A 22322-nucleotide genomic window follows, 5' to 3' on the forward strand; every position below is an offset into this window, starting at 1 on the left:
CACAGGAAGTGGGGCGGAAATGACGCGAAAAGTGTCCGTAATTGATGTATTATGTTTATGGATGTTTTTCTTTGCTTACAGATCTCGTTTTGGTTAGATAAAACTATATTTGAGCCTGCTAGGATTAGCCACATCCCCTATATACATTGATATTGAATTTTGTGAGAAAACACTGAAGGTGTTTTCCAACAGGAAGTGATGTCATAGCCAATTATTTTTAATTATGGCTGCTATAAATAAGAGTGTTTGCACATTAGTCCCTCACCCCTTGATGAAGTCTTAAGGACGAAACGCGTTGGGTGTACCTCTACTGACTCTCCATCTCTAAAGATAAGCACTACTCTCTTATCTCTAAAATATATATATCAGTTTTATATTATAGGTTTTAGATTAATGAATTTTTTTTTTTATCCTGGGTTCTAGCTAAATTGCACATAGCCATTCAGTCATTTCAGTCATTTTTTTCTTTTTTGTACCTTGTAATTTTTATAAAAAAAATTTTTTAGGCTTTTACTCTCCATATACTTTTAATCCAACATCATGTCTTAAATTGTATAAATAAATATTGTGTTATCTTTATATAAACCGTATCATAATATTCTTCATTTTTTATTAATATATTAGACACTGCTAGTCGCAGATACACCTATCCCCCCCTTTCCAAATTTTAAACTCCAAAGGCAGCTTATCCCTGCCTAATATTTAGGGGCTAGCTGACACCTTATATCTATAAAGGAGTGTCTTTTATTAAAGTATTTCACTATATTATTCTATCTGCTCACATCCACCTGTGGCGCCGTACCCCCACTGCTCATATATATATATATATATATATATATATTTGTGTATATGGGGCAGACCAACAGCGCCAATATTTAAGTAGATGAGTTTTCACAATATGTCAGCTGGTGACCCCCAGACTAACAGTCCCTGTGTGCCACTCCCTGAGGTATAAGGGCGTCCGCTAACTCTTACATAGATCCTGCACTAGTACGAGTGCAGGGTGCAGAAAAGAGGTTGGAAGAAATAGGTAAGATCTAAGCGACCACTGGTGGCAGTAAATTCAATAGACTGCGGAATTATCTTAAAAAGATTTTGGGGTTTATTACAGAACAAGAAGTCATACAATGCAAAAAATAGAGAATCGCGATTTAACAACAGGCTGGATTCATGGTAAAAACGGCTAAAGATTTGTGGCCGATTGTAACTCTAGATCCGGAACTGAAGGGATTCAAGGATCATAAAATTATGCCATGCTTTTCTAGAAGTAAGAATCTTAAAGATCTTCTTGTTATTAATGATATTTCTCACCTCCAATTGCCTTCAAAATTGAACTTCCTCTCACGTAAGCCAGGCTGCTACAAATGTACAGGCTGTACAACCTGTAGCTATCTGGAACCTGGGAATACCTTCAATCACCCGCATACTGGCAAGAAAATCGACATTAAGCATATACTGACCTGTACCAGCAAGTTCGTCATATACTTTATACGCTGCCCGTGTGGGCTCATGTATATTGGCAAAACCACATGTACTTTGCGAGAAAGAATGGCGACACACAGAATGTCGATTAGACATGCATTGGAGGGCTCAGATTCCGAACAGCCAGTGGCCCGGCACTTTAAGTTACATCGACACAGTTTAGCCACTTTGCGCTATAAGCTTATAGATCATGTCCCCCCAAATGTTAGAGGAGGTGATAGAGGCAAGAGACTTCTGCAATTAGAGGCGCGATGGATCCACTCATTGGACACCTTGGCCCCAAGAGGATTGAATGAACAATTGAATTTTAATTGTTTTATTTAATTTCTAGTCCTCTATCGTATTTTAAATGTTTGGTTATCTATGCTGAATAATGCAGGTGACTTCACACTGTGCTTATTACAAGTTTGCAGCCCACTGATAGGCTGCCTGTAGTCATGGTGACGGTTGTTTTCACATAGTGTTTTGTATGTTGCTAGGTAACGGAGGGTTCGGCACAGGCGCACATGAGCGCACGTCGCGGGAGCGTGACATCACCGACCCTGCGTCCAGCGGTTTCTGTTTCCATGTGGGTGTCTTCACGGGTCTCTTATGGTATAAAGGTAAGCTGTTTTGCATTGTTCTTTGTTCTGACGAAAGTTTTATAAATAAAACTGAAACGTTAACCAGCCGAGGCGTACTGCGCCCATTCATTTAAAGAAATTAGAAGTCCGTGTGAGTGCCACTCTTCTTGTTCAATATATATATATATATATATATATTTATACATACATACACACATATATATATACGTACATATATATATATATATATATATACATAAATACACATGCACATACACATACACACACACAAAAATATCAATCATACAGTATAAATTGATACATTTATGGTGGTATACCCATTACCCATACCGCCAGGGGCTGGGAGTGGGAGTTCTGTTTGGAGGGAGGGAGCTGCAGTGGCTGAGCTTCCACAGACAGCAGCTCCCCCCGGACTTTCGTTATGCACTGCAGTGAGCTACCGTGCTTTAGCTTTCTAATGCTGTCACCTTCTCAGTAATAAAACATTTTGCTCATAGCAAGTGGGGGGGGGGGGTTCCAGGTACTTGGAAACCCCCCCTGCATGCGCTACTGAGTGGATCCCAAACCTTTTTGAATCACGGCACCCTACAGTATCAGAATTTGTTTCACGGCACCCTTAGGACAAAAGTTTCTTATTGAGAAAATCAGAGAGAAATATTAAATTAAGTAAATTGTGTTTATATGTCATCCTATACTATGGATGACATCCATACTACAATATGCCCAGATTTTCATCACCCCTCTCTGTTACTCCTTGTGTACCTAATTCTTTATTTTACCCTTTCCTCTCACCTCTATCCTTCTCCTCTAGTCTCCCACATCTTCTACTCTCTCCCCTCCTCTGTATCCCATCCACCCCTCTACTTCCCTACCATGCTTCCCTTTCTGCCACCCTACTTTCAGTCACTTCTGCCCCAACATGGTCCTACTACCGCACCACTCAGCCCAGTTCCCACCCTGCTTTCTCTGTCGCTTCACCTCAACCCGATTTGCATCACATTGCACTCCCTGTCTGCCTCCTCCTGCAGTTTCCCCTCCTAACATAGAAACCCGCACAAACACTATGCCCGTTTTATCCCTGCCATCCAAAACAATCTCAAATCAACGCTACAGTAACCCTGATAATCTCATTTGCATCTCTCCCACAAACTCACCCCCCCTATCCTGTGCCTTATGCAATACCAGATCTGTTTGTAATAAAATGGTCCCCACATATGACCTTTTTATCTCCAACTCCCCGCATCTCCTTGCCATTACAGAAACTTGGATTACCCCCTCTCACACCACTTCTCATTCTGATCTCTATGCTGGGGGCCTAACATTTTCACACACATCCTGACCTGGGGGTCGCCACGGCAGTGGTGTTGGGGTCCTACTACCCTCTAGCTACCCCTACCAACCAGCTACTCATACCTCCAGTACTGTCCCTTACATTCGCTACACTTGAGGTCCATGCTATCCGCCTCTTCCACCCTGTTCATCTTAGAGTAGCTGTCATTTACAGTCCCCCTGGCATTTCCTCCAAATTCCTTGACAACTTTGCTTCCTGGCTTCCTCAATTCCTCTCTTCTGACATTCCCTCCATTAACTTAGGTGATTTCAACATCCCAATCGATATCCCCACAAAATCCCCTGCCACTAAACTCATTAACTTATTTCCCAGTGGACCTCCTCACCCGCCCATGTGAATGGGAGATTACTGGATATGGTCTTAACTCAACATTGTAATATTTCTGATTTCTCCAACTCCCCATTTCCCCTCTCGGACCACCATCTGCTCTTCTTAACTGATCTCTCTCTGCTACCTCCTAAGGCTACCATCACTAAACGTAACATTGAGGCTATCAACCCCACTTCCCTGTCCTTCCTGCTTGACTCGCTTCTCTCTCCTACACTGTCCTTAGGTGCCCATGCACCTAAAGATTTATTTTCCAATTTGGCTGGTTGGAATGAAAATCTGGTAATGGATGGGAGCAAATGACAGTTGACCATTTGAAATGGTCAACTGTCATTTTCTGCCATACATTTAATTTGCTCCCATCCATTACCAGATTTTCATTCCAACCAGCCAGATTGGAAGATAAATATTTAGGTGTATGGGCACCTTTGCTCATGCCCTGAACAAGCCATTTACTTCTGCTCTTAAATAACTCTGTTACTCCACCGACCACCATTCACTCTCACAAGTCAACACCTCAACCGTGGCACACCAAATGCACCAGATATCTTCAAAAATGTTCACGTACTGCAGAGCGACACTGGAGGAAATCACGCTCTAAGGCAGACTTCCTCAATTACAAACTTATGCTCTCGTCCTTCAGTGCTGCCCTTTCCCTCGCTAAGCAGTCATACTTCAAAATTCTCATCTCCTTCCAGTCTTCCAACCCCCCAGCACCTCTTTGCCACTGTCAACTCCCTCCTCTTCCCAACACCACTTCCTCTCACATCCTCATTGTCTGCTCTTGACTTTGACACTTATTTTACATCCAAGATTGACTCCATACATCAGGACATCAGATCCCACCAGACCAACAACCAGCCACCACCCTCCCCTTCCCTTTCACCAACTCTGACATATTTCTCCCATGTATCTGGTGAGGAAGTCATGGCCCTCATCTATTCCTCCCCCACCACCACCACCTCCCCACTTGACCCTATCCCCTCCCACCTTCTCCTCTACCGTTCTCCTTCTGCCTGTTCCCATCTTGCCCACCTTCTCAATCTCTCCCTCTCATCAGGCACTGTCCCCTCTGCCATCAAGCATGCTCTTGTCTCCCCTATTCTTAAAAAACCTACCTTTGATCCAAACACTGTCTTCAACTACCAACCAATCTCTCTCCTCCATTTTGCCTCCAAACCCCTTGAGCATATTGTCTATAACCACCTCATTGCCTTTCTTTCCTCCCACTCACTGCTTGACCTGTTCAGTCTGGTTTCCGTTCTCTCCACTACACTAAAACTGCCCTCACAAAAGTCTGCAATGACCTCCATGCAGCCAAATCTAAGGGCCACTACTCTCTGCTTATTCTTCTTGACATCTCTGCTAATTTTGACACTGTGGACCAACCTCTCCTTCTGCAAATCCTTCACTCCCTTGGTCTGCGTGATACTGCCCTCTCTGATGTTCCTTCTTTGTCTCCTCTCATGAAGCTACCTCCCCCCCACTTCCACTAACTATTGGTGTCCCCCAAGGTTCTGTTCTTAGTCCTCTCCTTTTCTCTCTCTATACATCCTCTTTAGGTGAACTCACTAGTTCTTATAACTTCCAATATCACCTCTGTGCTTATGACACTGATATACCTTTCCTCCCCTGGTCTCTCCCCAACTCTCCTCACTCATACCTCCAACTGTCTCTCTGCTATCTCTTCCTGGATGTCCCAGTGCTTTTTTAAACTCAACATGTCCAAGACTGAGCTGATCATCTTCCCACCCTCCCGCACAACCTCACCTCCCCCAATTTCATTATCTATTAATGGCATGACTATCTCCTCTAGCTCCTAAGTACGCTGTCTTTGCATAATCCTTTACTCCTCCCTCTCCATCAAACCACACATTCAGCTCATCTCACAAACCTGTCATTTTCATCTCAAAAATATTTCCAGGATTAAACCCTTTCTCACCCAGGATGCCACCAAGACCATTACTCACTCACTGATCATTTCCAGACTGGACTACTGCAAGCTCCTCCTAAGAGGCATCCCTGACAATTACCTCTCTCCACTTCAATCTTTCCTCAGTGCTGCAGCCCAGCTCATCTTTCTCACCAAACGCACTACGTCAGCCTCCTTTCTCCTACAAGCCCTTCACTGGCTTCCCTTCCCTTTCAGAATCCAATTCAAACTTCTCACACTCACTTACAAAGCACTCACCCACTCCTCTCCCATTTACATCTCTGACCTTATCTCCCTTTACACTCCCACCCATCCTCTTTGCTCTGCTAATACACGCTGACTCTCCTGTCTTCTGGTTACTTCCCCCCACTCCTATCTCAAAGATTTTTCACATGCTGCTCCCTTACTCTGGAATTCTGTACCTATCCCCCTCAGACTCTCCACTTCTCTGCAGAACTTCAAACAGACTCTTAAGACCCACTTCTTTACCAAATCCAGCCAAATCTCATCCTAATGCTCTGTTCCACGCTCGGTCTACCAAATCTGTGTCATCCCTGTCTGTCTGCCCCTCCCCTTTAGAATGTAAGCTCTCACTGTAATAATCCTCAACTGTCCCAAATCCTGCAGTTTTAGGGCACCCTGATACTCAGTGTCATCTGCCAATGTAGTTATGTTTAGTTACCCTGTACTTGTCCTATATTGTCTTCAACTGTAAGTCACTGCTTTCCTGTTTTGATTATTTGCTTATGTACCCTGTAATTGGGCACCGAGGAACCCTTATGGTGCCATATAAATAAAGGATAATAATAATAATAATAATAATAATAATAATAATAATAGTAGTAATAATAATAATAATAATCCTTAGGTTCAATTGTGTGGTAAGGGACAAGATTTACTTCTGTTTGTCCACATATTTTATGATTGACAGCCACCAGCTCTGGTTGACCATAAATAATTTGATTTGGTCTTGGACCACCAACCCAGGGCACCCTTGCATGTGTCCCGAGGCATCCCAGGGTGCCTAGGCACACAGTTTGAGAACCACTGACTTAATCTGTTTTGTTTGGGGCTTTGTCATTTTTAACAAGAGGGGTACCACTGATAAATTACAGATTTCACTTGCAGTTCTTTGGTTATTGCAGATTTTCACATCCTGATAACCTTCTATGGTTAATGCAAGGTAAGTTATATTTATTAAGCAATGAAAATAAATCTTTTGATTGCTAGAAAATAATGACATCTTGTGATGGTACTTCATATTACTGCCAATGGATGGACAGAGAAGCCACAGATGTTTCATTGGATCCCTTCCAAGTCAAATCTCAATGCATATACAGTATGTGAACAGCATATATTACTGGTGCACTTCATCAGCAGTGTATGTTAACTAGAGATGAGCGGGTTCGGTTCCTCGGAATCCGAACCCGCCCGAACTTCAGTTTTTTTTACACGGGGCCGAGCGACTCGGATCTTCCCGCCTTGCTCGGTTAACCCGAGCGCGCCCGAACGTCATCATCCCGCTGTCGGATTCTCGCGAGGCTCGGATTCTATTGCGAGACTCGGATTCTATATAAGGAGCCGCGCGTCGCCGCCATTTTCACACGTGCATTGAGATTGATAGGGAGAGGACGTGGCTGGCGTCCTCTCCGTTTATAGAGATTCGAGAAGAGAGTGAGACAGAGAGAGACACAGTAGTAATTTGGGGAGCATTAGGAGGAGTACTACTACTACTAGTACTTGCTGAAGTGATAGAGAGAGATAGTGTGACTGTATTATCTGACTTGTGGGGGAGACACTGACAGTGGGGAGCAGTTAGAGTCTGAGAGCAGGACTCAGGACTCAGGAGTACATATAACGTACAGTGCACACTTTTGCTGCCAGAGTGCCAGCCACACTGCCATTGTTTGTGACCACACTGTGACCACCAGTATAATATATATTGTGATTGTCTGCTTAGGACTCAGGAGTACTACTTGCAAGTTGCTGATAGTGTGACCAGTGACCTGACCACCAGTTTAATAATCACCACCAGTTTATGAGTTTAATATATATTATATATATATATATAATTGTATATAATATATATATAATATTGTATACCACCTAGCACCTAGCCACCTACCCGTGTTTTTTTTTTTTCTTTCTTCTTTATACATACTACTATAGTAGCTTACTGTAGCAGTCTGCGGTGCTGCTGAGCTGACAGTGTCCAGCAGGTCCGTCATCAGTCATTACATAATAAATATATAATATATACCTGTCCGGCTGCAGTACTAGTGATATTATATATACATATATATTGATTTCATCTCATTATCATCCAGTCTATATTATCAGCAGACACAGTACGTTAGTCCACGGCTGTAGCTACCTCTGTGTCGGCACTCGGCAGTCCATCCATAATTGTATACCACCTACCCGTGGTTGTTTTTTTCTTCTTTCTTCTTTATACATACTACTATAGTAGCTTACTGTAGCAGTCTGCGGTGCTGCTGAGCTGACAGTGTCCAGCAGGTCCGTCATCAGTCATTACATAATAAATATATAATATATACCTGTCCGGCCGCAGTACTAGTGATATTATATATACATATATATTGATTTCATCTCATTATCATCCAGTCTATATTATCAGCAGACACAGTACGTTAGTCCACGGCTGTAGCTACCTCTGTGTCGGCACTCGGCAGTCCATCCATAATTGTATACCACCTACCCGTGGTTGTTTTTTTCTTTCTTTCTTCTTTATACATACTACTATAGTAGCTTACTATAGCAGTCTGCGGTGCTGCTGAGCTGACAGTGTCCAGCAGGTCCGTCATCAGTCATTACATAATAAATATATAATATATACCTGTCCGGCTGCAGTACTAGTGATATTATATATACATATATATTGATTTCATCTCATTATCATCCAGTCTATATTATCAGCAGACACAGTACGTTAGTCCACGGCTGTAGCTACCTCTGTGTCGGCACTCGGCAGTCCATCCATAATTGTATACCACCTACCCGTGGTTGTTTTTTTTTTCTTTCTTCTTTATACATACTACTATAGTAGCTTACTGTAGCAGTCTGCGGTGCTGCTGAGCTGACAGTGTCCAGCAGGTCCGTCATCAGTCATTACATAATAAATATATAATATATACCTGTCCGGCTGCAGTACTAGTGATATTATATATACATATATATTGATTTCATCTCATTATCATCCAGTCTATATTATCAGCAGACACAGTACGTTAGTCCACGGCTGTTGCTACCTCTGTGTCGGCACTCGGCAGTCCATCCATAAGTATACTAGTATCCATCCATCTCCATTGTTTACCTGAGGTGCCTTTTAGTTGTGCCTATTAAAATATGGAGAACAAAAATGTTGAGGTTCCAAAATTAGGGAAAGATCAAGATCCACTTCCACCTCGTGCTGAAGCTGCTGCCACTAGTCATGGCCGAGACGATGAAATGCCAGCAACGTTGTCTGCCAAGGCCGATGCCCAATGTCATAGTACAGAGCATGTAAAATCCAAAACACCAAATATCAGTAAAAAAAGGACTCCAAAATCTAAAATAAAATTGTCGTCGGAGAAGCGTAAACTTGCCAATATGCCATTTACCACACGGAGTGGCAAGGAACGGCTGAGGCCCTGGCCTATGTTCATGGCTAGTGGTTCAGATTCACATGAGGATGGAAGCACTCAGCCTCTCGCTAGAAAAATGAAAAGACTCAAGCTGGCAAAAGCACCGCAAAGAACTGTGCGTTCTTCGAAATCCCAAATCCACAAGGAGAGTCCAATTGTGTCGGTTGCGATGCCTGACCTTCCCAACACTGGACGTGAAGAGCATGCGCCTTCCACCATTTGCACGCCCCCTGCAAGTGCTGGAAGGAGCACCCGCAGTCCAGTTCCTGATAGTCAGATTGAAGATGTCAGTGTTGAAGTACACCAGGATGAGGAGGATATGGGTGTTGCTGGCGCTGGGGAGGAAATTGACAAGGAGGATTCTGATGGTGAGGTGGTTTGTTTAAGTCAGGCACCCGGGGAGACACCTGTTGTCCGTGGGAGGAATATGGCCGTTGACATGCCTGGTGAAAATACCAAAAAAATCAGCTCTTCGGTGTGGAAGTATTTCAACAGAAATGCGGACAACATTTGTCAAGCCGTGTGTTGCCTTTTTTCAAGCTGTAATAAGTAGGGGTAAGGACGTTAACCACCTCGGAACATCCTCCCTTATACGACACCTGCAGCGCATTCATAATAAGTCAGTGACAAGTTCAAAAACTTTGGGCGACAGCGGAAGCAGTCCACTGACCAGTAAATCCCTTCCTCTTGTAACCAAGCTCACGCAAACCACCCCACCAACTCCCTCAGTGTCAATTTCCTCCTTCCCCAGGAATGCCAATAGTCCTGCAGGCCATGTCACTGGCAATTCTGACGATTCCTCTCCTGCCTGGGATTCCTCCGATGCATCCTTGCGTGTAACGCCTACTGCTGCTGGCGCTGCTGTTGTTGCTGCTGGGAGTCGATGGTCATCCCAGAGGGGAAATCGTAAGACCACTTTTACTACTTCCACCAAGCAATTGACTGTCCAACAGTCCTTTGCGAGGAAGATGAAATATCACAGCAGTCATCCTGCTGCAAAGCGGATAACTGAGGCCTTGGCATCCTGGGTGGTGAGAAACGTGGTTCCGGTATCCATCATTACTGCAGAGCCAACTAGAGACTTGTTGGAGGTACTGTGTCCCCGGTACCAAATACCATCTAGGTTCCATTTCTCTAGGCAGGCGATACCGAAAATGTACACAGACCTCAGAAAAAGAGTCACCAGTGTCCTAAAAAATGCAGCTGTACCCAATGTCCACTTAACCACGGACATGTGGACAAGTGGAGCAGGGCAGGGTCAGGACTATATGACTGTGACAGCCCACTGGGTAGATGTATGGACTCCCGCCGAAAGAACAGCAGCGGCGGCACCAGTAGCAGCATCTCGCAAACGCCAACTCTTTCCTAGGCAGGCTACGCTTTGTATCACCGGTTTCCAGAATACGCACACAGCTGAAAACCTCTTACGGCAACTGAGGAAGATCATCGCGGAATGGCTTACCCCAATTGGACTCTCCTGTGGATTTGTGGCATCGGACAACGCCAGCAATATTGTGTGTGCATTAAATCTGGGCAAATTCCAGCACGTCCCATGTTTTGCACATACCTTGAATTTGGTGGTGCAGAATTTTTTAAAAAACGACAGGGGCGTGCAAGAGATGCTGTCGGTGGCCAGAAGAATTGCGGGACACTTTCGGCGTACAGGCACCACGTACAGAAGACTGGAGCAACACCAAAAACGCCTGAACCTGCCCTGCCATCATCTGAAGCAAGAAGTGGTAACGAGGTGGAATTCAACCCTATATATGCTTCAGAGGTTGGAGGAGCAGCAAAAGGCCATTCAAGCCTATACAATTCAGCACGATACAGGAGGTGGAATGCACCTGTCTCAAGCGCAGTGGAGAATGATTTCAACGTTGTGCAAGGTTCTGCTGCCCTTTGAACTTGCCACACGTGAAGTCAGTTCAGACACTGCCAGCCTGAGTCAGGTCATTCCCCTCATCAGTCTTTTGCAGAAGAAGCTGGAGACATTGAAGGAGGAGCTAACACGGAGCGATTCCGCTAGGCATGTGGGACTTGTGGATGGAGCCCTTAATTCGCTTAACAAGGATTCACGGGTGGTCAATCTGTTGAAATCAGAGCACTACATTTTGGCCACCGTGCTCGATCCTAGATTTAAAACCTACCTTGGATCTCTCTTTCCGGCAGACACAAGTCTGCTGGGGTTCAAAGACCTGCTGGTGAGAAAATTGTCAAGTCAAGCGGAACGCGACCTGTCAACATCTCCTCCTTCACATTCTCCCGCAACTGGGGATGCGAGGAAAAGGCTCAGAATTCCGAGCCCACCCGCTGGCGGTGATGCAGGGCAGTCTGGAGCGACTGCTGATGCTGACATCTGGTCCGGACTGAAGGACCTGTCAACGATTACGGACATGTCGTCTACTGTCACTGCATATGATTCTCTCCCCATTGAAAGAATGGTGGAGGATTATATGAGTGACCGCATCCAAGTAGGCACGTCACACAGTCCGTACTTATACTGGCAGGAAAAAGAGGCAATTTGGAGGCCCTTGCACAAACTGGCTTTATTCTACCTAAGTTGCCCTCCCACAAGTGTGTACTCCGAAAGAGTGTTTAGTGCCGCCGCTCACCTTGTCAGCAATCGGCGTACGAGGTTACTTCCAGAAAATGTGGAGAAGATGATGTTCATTAAAATGAATTATAATCAATTCCTCCGTGGAGACATTGACCAGCAGCAATTGCCTCCACAAAGTACACAGGGAGCTGAGATGGTGGATTCCAGTGGGGACGAATTGATAATCTGTGAGGAGGGGGATGTACACGGTGATATATCGGAGGATGATGATGAGGTGGACATCTTGCCTCTGTAGAGCCAGTTTGTGCAAGGAGAGATTAATTGCTTCTTTTTTGGTGGGGGTCCAAACCAACCCGTCATTTCAGTCACAGTCGTGTGGCAGACCCTGTCACTGAAATGATAGGTTGGTTAAAGTGTGCATGTCCTGTTTATACAACATAAGGGTGGGTGGGAGGGCCCAAGGACAATTCCATCTTGCACCTCTTTTTTCTTTAATTTTTCTTTGCGTCATGTGCTGTTTGGGGAGGGTTTTTTGGAAGGGACATCCTGCGTGACACTGCAGTGCCACTCCTAGATGGGCCAGGTGTTTGTGTCGGCCACTAGGGTCGCTTATCTTACTCACACAGCTACCTCATTGCGCCTCTTTTTTTCTTTGCGTCATGTGCTGTTTGGGGAGGGTTTTTTGGAAGGGCCATCCTGCGTGACACTGCAGTGCCACTCCTAGATGGGCCAGGTGTTTGTGTCGGCCACTAGGGTCGCTTAGCTTAGTCATCCAGCGACCTCGGTGCAAATTTTAGGACTAAAAATAATATTGTGAGGTGTGAGGTATTCAGAATAGACTGAAAATGAGTGGAAATATTATGGTTTTTGAGGTTAATAATACTTTGGGATCAAAATGACCCCCAAATTCTATGATTTAAGCTGTTTTTTAGTGTTTTTTGAAAAAAAACACCCGAATCCAAAACACACCCGAATCCGACAAAAAAAATTCGGTGAGGTTTTGCCAAAACGCGGTCGAACCCAAAACACGGCCGCGGAACCGAACCCAAAACCAAAACACAAAACCCGAAAAATTTCAAGTGCACATCTCTAATGTTAACTGGTGAGGGGGATAAAAAACTCGGTTTTGGAGCAAGCTTTTTGCCAGGAATCCAAGAGATACTGCAGATTATTACATAGGGAGCAAACTGAGTTCTTTTGTAATAATAAAGAATGTACCCACTAACCCACCAATGATAGTCAGACCTCTACATTTCCATGCTTTTCCTCATTATGTCTCGAGAGAGGGAACAGCTTTTTCCGGGATAGTAACTACATCGCTCGTCGGTATTCTGACCGCCGGGATCCCGACCGCCGGGACAGTAACTACATCCCTTAAGACCACAAGTACAATGACACATATGGGCAGAAAGAATAATACTGACAAGGAGCATTGCTCATAGAGCAAAGTAATGAAACAAAATACTTGTCCTCCAATATGAAATTTTTGTTTGTCCAGAATAGAGGGACCTTTGCTGGCCAAGCTAAGAATCATATAATGTCTAATGTATACACATATAATTGGAATGTAGAGAACAAACTGCACACCAGAAACATGTACATGAGGAAGAGAGATACACTCAATAAAGAATAGAAAAATAATAAAAATAAAAACAAGGAGGAAAGACGCACAATAGACAACGGAAAGCAGGAAAGGAGGAAGTGTGTGAAGGGATAAATAATAGAATGGGAGCATTAATGAGAGAGTTACAGTAATTTGTCCGTTCATATGATCATATAAGATTATATCCTAAAATAACATACTGTAGTATAGTAAGGAAATTAGAATCTGTAGGAGTGTCTGGAAGATCTTGTCATCCTCAAACCGCGAAGTGCATTTAGTTGTCTATAGTAGACTTGTATAATCTCCTATATATTAGCCCAGATCTGTGACTTTGTGCCTCATTTGCTAACGCTGGGCGGAGTCACAACACTGGGCGGAGTTAGTCAAATGAGTCACAGATCTGGGCAAATCTATAGGAGATTAGGAGCAGAAGCAGATAGTATGGGCATGGCACAGGCAGGGGTGCATACCTCCCAGCTTTCTTCAGGCAGAAGGAGGGACACACGTGCAGCAAAAAGGGGGCGTGGCCAACGAAAGGGGGCGTGGCTTTACGGAGGACCCACTATCGCGAGCCACGCAACGTTTTCGTCAGTGAGGGGCATGTGAGCTGCTGGCATGCCCCCAGGGGAGGATTATGAGTCCGGGAGGCCCAGGGCACTTGAGACAGCAGGGCCCTATCTCATTACTGTGCCTTCTGAGGGTTCTGGGTGTGGCCTAATCGTGGTCCACTTGGCCACGCCCCCTTATGCAAATTCCGTAGTTTTTTTTTAAATGGGATTTTGGCCCCTCAGCTAGGGGTAAATCCAGAGGGGGTGGTCGCTCCCCTCTACACACCTGCACAAGCAGAAGAAAGCAGAGAGACTGCTGCCTCCCTGCAACACCACAGACCTGCCAACACGCAGCAGCGTGTGCTGACTGTAGCACAATGCTGCCGCTGTTGCTGGCAGGACAGGGGAGCTTCAGAGCTGGGACAGAGCTACTCCAGCCGGGGGGCCCTTTAAAACTGTGGGGCCCGAGGGAACGTACCCCCTGGGCCCCCCCTTAATCCGGCTCTGCTGCCGGCCCACCCTTAATCCGTACCCCCTGATGCCCCCTCTCCTCCTGTCTCCACTAAATAGACGCTGTGCGCATGCGCACAGCGTCTATTCACTGCTGCTCTGCTAAGCAGAACAGCGAGTACAGGAGCTTCCCAACTGCCACCCCCCACCGCGGGACACTGTGGCCCGTGGGTGGGACAGCGGGACAGACCGCAAAAAATGGGACTGTCCCGCCAAAATCGGGACAGTTGGGAGGTAAGGGGGTGTGTGAGGGGGTATGCCATACAGACAGACGGGCACCGGCTCACTGTGTGCTTGACCCCCCACATCAGCAAACTCAGCAGGGGCTCTCTGGCATGGAGGAGCGTCACTTTCTGGCACGCTCCACGCTTCTTAGCTGCAGTTTTGTGGGGCACCTGCCGCTGTGCAGGTTCCGTACTGCCACTGTTATCTCCAGCCCCGGCAATCCCACCGCTAGCTGCAGCGCTGCTGCCCGCACTGAGGTGCGCCCAGCTCCTTCTAACACTTTAGCCGGTGGGCAGCGCAGCAGAAGTCCGCGCTGCTTGCAGGCCCCGACCCCCTCCACCCTCCAGCCGCAGCGTCTCCTGGGGGCTAACCAGTCACTCCCAGTCTCCCCTAACCACAGTGCCCGGCAGCCGCGAGGTCCACGCTGCGTGCATGATTTGACCCCCTCCTCTCTCCAGCCGCAGCGTCTCCTGGGGGCTAACCAGTCACTTCCAGTCTCCCTTAACCACAGTGCCCGGCAGCCATGCGAGGTCTGCGGTGTGTGACTGAGGAGTAGGGGGTAGGGATGCGGTCGGGCAGAGGAAGCAGGACTCCAGACTGAGAGAGTCAGCCATGCCAAGTCTCCAGCAGCAGCAGATCCCAACAGGTTGGAGTGGAACAGCAGCAGCCAGCAGCAGTGACTCCGGTAAGACACACCTGTCTGTCACCACTGTTCTGTCCCTAATACCAATCTCTCCCGTGCCCTGTGTTCTGTCATGTCCCTGTCACCCCTGGCCTTGCCCTGTCACCCCTGGCCTTGCCCTGTCACCCTTATCCTGGCCCTGTCACCCTTATCCTGGCCCTGTCACCCTTATCCTGGCCCTGTCACCCTTATACTGGCCCTGTCACCCCTATCCTGGCCCTGTCACCCCTGTGCTTGCCCTGTCAATCCTATCCTGGCCCTGTCACCCCTGTCCTGGTCCTCCCGCCCCTACCCTGGCCCTGTCAACCCTATCCTGTCCCTGTCATTTCTGTCCTGGCCCCGTCGCCCCTGTCCTTGCCCCATCACCCCTGTCCTTGCCCCGTCACCCCTGTCCTTGCCCCGTCACCCCTGTTCTGGCCCCATCACTCCTGTTCTGACCCTGTCATCCCTGTCCTGGCCCCTTCACCCTTGTTCTGACCCTGTCACCCCTGTCTTGGCCCTGTTACTGCATACCCTCCAACTACCTTTTTGGCATTACCTGCAGCGTCTCCAGACCCCTCCCCAATGCACCACACCTCCGCACCTTCCCCTACACCACATGCGGCAACCCACCCCTCCCTTACATGCTGTGCCTCCAGACCCCCTACACCACGCGCGGCTCCCACTCCCCGGCCCCTCCACCACCCACCTCACCTCCAGACCCCCTCCACCATCCACCCCTTATATGTCTCCCCCCACACCTGCCCCCCTGCACCCGCTGCATCTGCAGACACCCTCCTCCATCCGCGGTCCCCCCCTCCCCCACCCACAGCACCCCCACCCCTCCACCACCTGCAGCGCCTCTGGACCCCCTTCCCCATCCGCCGCACCTGCCCCTCCCCCACCCGCGGCAACTCCGGACCCCTTACCCCATCCCCGGCACCACCGCCCCTTCCCATCCCACAGCACCTCCGGAACCCTTCACCCATCCGCAACATCCCCGCACCTGCCCTTCCCCCACACGTGGCACCCCTGCCCCTCCCCCACCTGCAGTGCCTCTGGACCCCTTCCCCATCTGCAGCCCCCACTCCTCTGCCCCTCCCCCACCCGCAGCACATCCCGACCCTTCCGCATCCGCCCCCCCCCCCGCATCCACCCCCCTCCACCCGCAGTATCTACAGACACCCTCCCCCATCCGCAGTCCCCCCCGCACCCACTACATTCTGTACATCGTGCCTTGCAGGTGCTGTTCACGCTGTCGCAAGGGGTTGCGCCTCCTTCACCATCGCACGCCCTTTCATTGTGCAATATTTAACCACTAACAAAGGAATGCAGGTAATACTCCATATAATACAAATATTGAACCCCAGAAAGGCAAGCAAGGGTTAAGGGGGCGTAGCCCCTTGCGACGGTGTGAAGAGCGCCCATAGGGCTCGATGAAGCACCTAGTTTATTGATATGCACTTAAGTCAAGTAATATAACTGTGTAATGTAAGACCACTGTCACTATGATGTGAGCAGTGGAATAATATATTTCATTCTTGAATCTAGGGGGTCTATTTACTAAGCCTTGAATGGAGATAAAGTCCCAGCCAATCGGCTTCTGTCATTTTTCAAACACAGCATGTGACATGGCAGTTAGCAGCCGATTGGCTGGTGGTTTATCTCCATCCACTTTATCTCCGTCCAAGTCTTAGTAAATAGACCCCTGAAGACTCCTAATTATCAAAATTGGAACATAACATTACAAGGGGTCTTTAGGCAAATGGAGGGATAGAAGGTTGTTAATAAAGGAGAGAAGTTTGTTCCAGAACTTTCAGATTTTTCCACATGACTCCATTCCCGTCAGTTTTGTCTGAAGCAACAAGTGCAGACAAAAATCGAGTCCTATACACTTTACATGACGAATAATAAACATATAGGTTAAATATTTGGCTATACAAAAACACACAGCCCCCATTCAACACAACCTGGCTTTTTGTCACACCTAATTTTCTGCTGCAAATGACATACATTAGAGAACATTTTGGATAACAGTTGACATCACTACATTACAAAGGACTCTTCTTCCATGCTACCTAATTAATTCTATAAATGACATAGTCTAACAAACGTTGAATCTAGCTGCACCTGTTCCAAGATATATCTGCTAAATATAGCTATGGCCATGATTTTACTGAACAATAAGAAGTAAACCCGGATCTGTAATTTTACACATCCTTAGAACTCTTGCTCCCTGGGGGCGAGCGAGTGTATACCTAGTCGGTACTGGGCAGTTTGCCTGTGCTTGGCACCCACCAGGCTACTCTGCTCCAGTGTAAATATACAGCATGTGATGTTGATTTAATGCACATGGCTAGACCAATGTTTTTCAAGTACAGTCCTCAGTGCTGCCTACAGGACAGGATTGCAGATACTTCTATTTAAGCCTGGGATCTCAGTTCTACCAGCTTTCACAGAAGTCAGGACAGTCACATATTTTTTCTACTTTAAATTTTTAAGCTTCCTATTGGTTGATGGACTCAAATGGTCCTCATCTAATACTACCCTATACTTAGCATATCCCTACTTACCTCGCCACTAAAATAAACACACAAACAATGCAGTTACCGCTTAAAGTCACAGCTTTAATAAATTAGATTGAAATTACTGGGTCAACAAGAAAGTATAGCAGACAATCAGCCTAACGCTACACACTAACATGGGGGCGAAACATATCCCCAGACATATCCTGGATTGTGAGGAACTGGTTGGAATATGTTTGTTTTGGAGATGGTATGGAAGAGTAGAAGAGCACAGGTGCCGCAAAGATGGCGCCGGAGCGCCTTAAGGGGGAGGGTCGCCAGGCGGCCTGCGGGCCGGCAGCATGGCGAAAGGGGGGGGGGGTGAGGTATTCCCATCCCTCCCTTCACACACAGACCAGCAGACCAGCCAGTAAAGGCAGCAGGGGCAGAGCAGCTGGGGGGGAGCATAAAGGGAAAGAGCAGGGGGGTAGGCAGCCTTTGTCCTGGAGAGTGCAGTGCTGAAAATAACCCCCTCCCACCCACCCCAGGAATCCTCATGAAATCTTTGTTTAAAAAAAATAATAATAATAATAATAATAATAATAATAAAAAACCAATAACATTCAAGTGGAAAAAATAGAGAAATAAATGAAACGAAAATGTTTGGGTCAAAACTGGTTATTTTGAATGCATGTTTAAGATGATGATATTTTCCTTCTTTTCTCTACAGTGTTATTGTATTAATCGAACCATTGGTATATGGTCCCATGTTTGTCACAGTTGGCGGGCAGCGGGAGAAAGCGGTGCGCAAGGCATGGTGAAGGGGGGAGCCAGCTGAGGTATACAGATTCACCCTCGGTGAATGGACGCACGCCCGGCTCCAGCCGTGGACGGTTGGGCCCGTGGGCTGCGCGCCAGGAGAGCGTGATATGCACCGCAGGGGCTGGTTCCCAAGGGGGGCGTTGCCGCGGTGCCTACTGGGTAGGCAGGGCACGCCCCAGGAAAAATGGAATGAGTGGGTAACACTCATTCCACCACTTTTCTGTCCATGCCCTGCAACCTTGTAAGGTGGTATATTAATAAACTGTGGCCAGTGATTTTACCCAAAGCTTTGCCTACGTGTCTAAGTTATTTTAGATTAGAGTGCCGGTGGTTAGGGATGCCGGTAGGTCGACCTCTCCCCCTTAATGGTACATACCAGCAGATGCCCTGGAGTCACTGAACAGCCCAGCACTCACCAGTGAGTTGTTTATTTATCAGTAACTTGTATGTACAGTTGTACTCCCAGTTATGCATGTAACAGACTCTCAGCATGGAGCGGAGGTTGAGCGGAGATAAGTGGTTTCGTAGGTTGTGGATTGCAGTATTCGCAGGGTTTCACTGAGCTAATTAGAACATGTCTATGCACCTCTGTGGCACTCTAACAGGGTGACAAGATGGCACAGTGCATGCGCAGAAGTACACACAATGACCATCTTGGTTTAGGTTTGAAACTGTCAGCGGCAGCGGGTGTTCTGGGACGCGCCGGCTCCAGGCCGTTGCTAGGCAACGGGGCTGGCACATCACTTCCGCCGCTGAGCGTCTGTCTCCGGCCGGTTGCCCAGCAACCGGGGCCGCCCGGTGGCCGCCCTGCCCTCCCATCCCGGCTGTTACTAAGCCGGGACGCCTCGCGCGCTGAGCGCCTCTCAACAGCTGGGCAATTAGGTCTGGGGAGGCTGGTCTGCTGACTCTCCTGTGATAGGTCAATAGGACCTTTTTATGGGAGCCAGGATCAGGCAGCCTCGCCGGTGATAGCTTCTTGAGAGCTGTGTCCTGCCTTGGGAGTATTCCAGTGCTGTCAGTCTGTTCCTGCATGCGGCATCCTGTGTCCAGTCATCCGGTGCCTCATCCCTGATATATTCGATCCAGAACTCCTCTCCAGTGCTCCTGGATCGGTTACCTTGGGGAGCCCTGCTCCTTCTGCGTGCACCGTACCAGGTGTCGTGAGTAGCGGCACTGCCGCACCTTTCGGATTGGCCGAGTTATTCTTTCCTTCTTGCTTTTGGGTTTCTGCGGAGGTTCCGCAATTGTTGTCCATGCTGAGCGGCGACGATTTGTGTTTGCGTTTAGGACAACGTTCCTTTTGTTATGGTTATTCTTGGTGGCCGCGCCGCACATAATTTAGGTATCATTTTTAGTAGTTTTCTTTTTCTCGTGTGTTTGTCTTAGTCAGTCTTCCCCTTGTTCTCTCTCGGCCTCGGTTAACGCCTTGTCACTCAGTAAGACCGGGGGCATCAGAGTCGGGCAGACCTAACTGCCCGTCAAACGCGGCTGCCGTGGGCCCAAGAAAACATAGTCTCGCAGGCGTTGACCGACCACTTGGGAGAGACAATGGAGTCAGGGTTTCTGTTTAGTGTTGCTGCATACCCCAGTTCAGTCGCAGCTTCACGCATCTGTACCTGGAACTCCTCTGCTGCCACCCTATCTCCTGAGTTCCAAGTACGCAGAACGTAACAGAAGCCTTTCTAAAGGAGCCAGCCTGGAGACTGTGCAGTAGTGCTCTCATAGCTACAAAAGAACCAACTCTCCTTTAATTGGCCAGACTTATCACTCCTCAAGAGGGCACAGGTCTTACCTCTAGAGTTTGATGCCTCACAACCCCCTCTTGGGTCTACTGTGAGAGATGCTCTGCACCAGCGGCCAGAGTCTAAAGGATCTACAGCACACCACCCATGTGATCTCAACCAACCAACTACAGAAAAGAGAAAAAACTTCTTCAAGAAAACAAAAAACAACCTCACTCAACTGCACTCCATCCAGCCCTATACAGGTGGACTTTAGAAGCACAAAATAGGTGATGAGAAACTGCTCCATCATTCCTTTGCTCCACAAATTTGGCTACCACCACATTCAAGCAATGCAACAGTTGATCAATGACAACACAACCACAGGGATACCGCCAATTCTCATCATGTCTTGATATCTTTATTGTACAGGATGTGGTACAAATCCTCATGTTTCCTCAAATCATTGCCCTTAATTATCTTTGTCCCACCCACCACCAAAACCACCACAGATTCAAGAAAGTATAAAAACCTTTCTCAATTGACCCAGTAATCTCATGCTAATGAATGGGCCTACAGTAAGGTCTGTGAGCCAAATGTTGATGCCCGGAGCAATAAATTAAAGAGTGCCCAACAAACCAAACTATATTTGTAAGAACAAATGACCAATGCATTAAAATCTACAGAAATGTAGCAACAACCGAAACAAAGCAAAAATACACATCAAACTGATAATATTAAGAGAAACATTGGGGAGTGGAAATCCAGATGCATGTATAAGCCCTAAAAACCCTCAAACCAATTAGGCTTCCTAAGGTAATAACTTTTACAACACCACAACAACCACGTCAAGCAGCATACATGCAGGATCACCAATTGTAAAGAGTGGCAAACATAATAAGGCAATACAGCAGAGTACACCTAGAACTGGTAGGCCAATAAATTCCATCAGCCAAGAGCACGTGTGGATGATATGGAGCAACCAACCTGCATCACAGAAGTTGCTGCCCAATCCATAAAGACTGCCAAAATCAGCAGCTTTCAAACGTAAAATGTCCGGGCAATATTTAAAGCCCATAGTAAATAAGTATTTAGTGAAATTAGGTCATTACGTGCACCAACCACTGAACAGCCCATGATCAATTCCACCCCTATGTCGCTGTTTGTGCCAATACAGTGTACATATAGAGTGAAACCAGATGCTCCCTTCAGAACTGATCACACTTGGACTTGTGATTCTTGCACAGACCAAGATTTTCCCACACTAACCCATTCCTGCTAAGAATGTCTATGGGCATGCACACTTTCACAGAAGCCTCAAATTCCCCAAACTAAAAATCCCTCAGCAAAATTTACAGAAAATACAACTGAGAACAGCAACACTTCATAACCATCAGAAGCTAAAGATCAATAGATGAAACATTTGCTCTTAAATTTTGAGGAGGTTAGCGGACAAGTATCAGGATCCTGTCTGCTTCCCAGTGAAGTGGGTGATTTGTGGGCACAATGTCATGATTTATGGACTATTGCCAATTTGTGGCTGCTCCTGCAGCACAAGGCACACCCCAATTAAATATATTGTGTACATATATGACAGTTGGTCTAAACATAAATATGGGATGTTTCCAAGGATACAAATTTCCTGATGGAAATCTTAAAAAAATAAAAATAAAATTACACAGCCCCTTCACGTCATTTGGTAACTAATGTATAGCTATGATATTATGAGGTTACGTCAGTGGCGGCGCGGAGATGATCTCATCTCCCGGCGGCGCGGAGATGATCTCATCTCCCAGCGCCGCCTCCGCACCCGCCCCTGATGCCGACTCCATCTCCGCCCACGGATGGCA

The 22322-nt window shown here is 47.0% G+C and overlaps 1 long non-coding RNA gene across 2 annotated transcripts in view; it reads left to right on the plus strand.

Annotated features, from left to right (window-relative positions):
* Positions 1–22322, plus strand: part of LOC134965024 (uncharacterized) — a 200976-nt gene that overhangs the window by 20578 nt on the left and 158076 nt on the right. The window contains exons 2-3 of one of the 2 annotated variants that reach the window (XR_010188270.1): positions 1962–2084; positions 6823–6860. This is a non-coding gene — a long non-coding RNA (uncharacterized LOC134965024). Of the gene's footprint in view, positions 1–1961; positions 2085–6822; positions 6861–22322 lie in introns of those variants that run through there. The other variant, XR_010188269.1, reaches the window with a different exon arrangement.

The sequence above is a fragment of the Pseudophryne corroboree genome, chromosome 10 (genome assembly GCF_028390025.1).
Source record: "Pseudophryne corroboree isolate aPseCor3 chromosome 10, aPseCor3.hap2, whole genome shotgun sequence".
In the NCBI taxonomy this organism is placed as follows: domain Eukaryota; kingdom Metazoa; phylum Chordata; class Amphibia; order Anura; family Myobatrachidae; genus Pseudophryne; species Pseudophryne corroboree.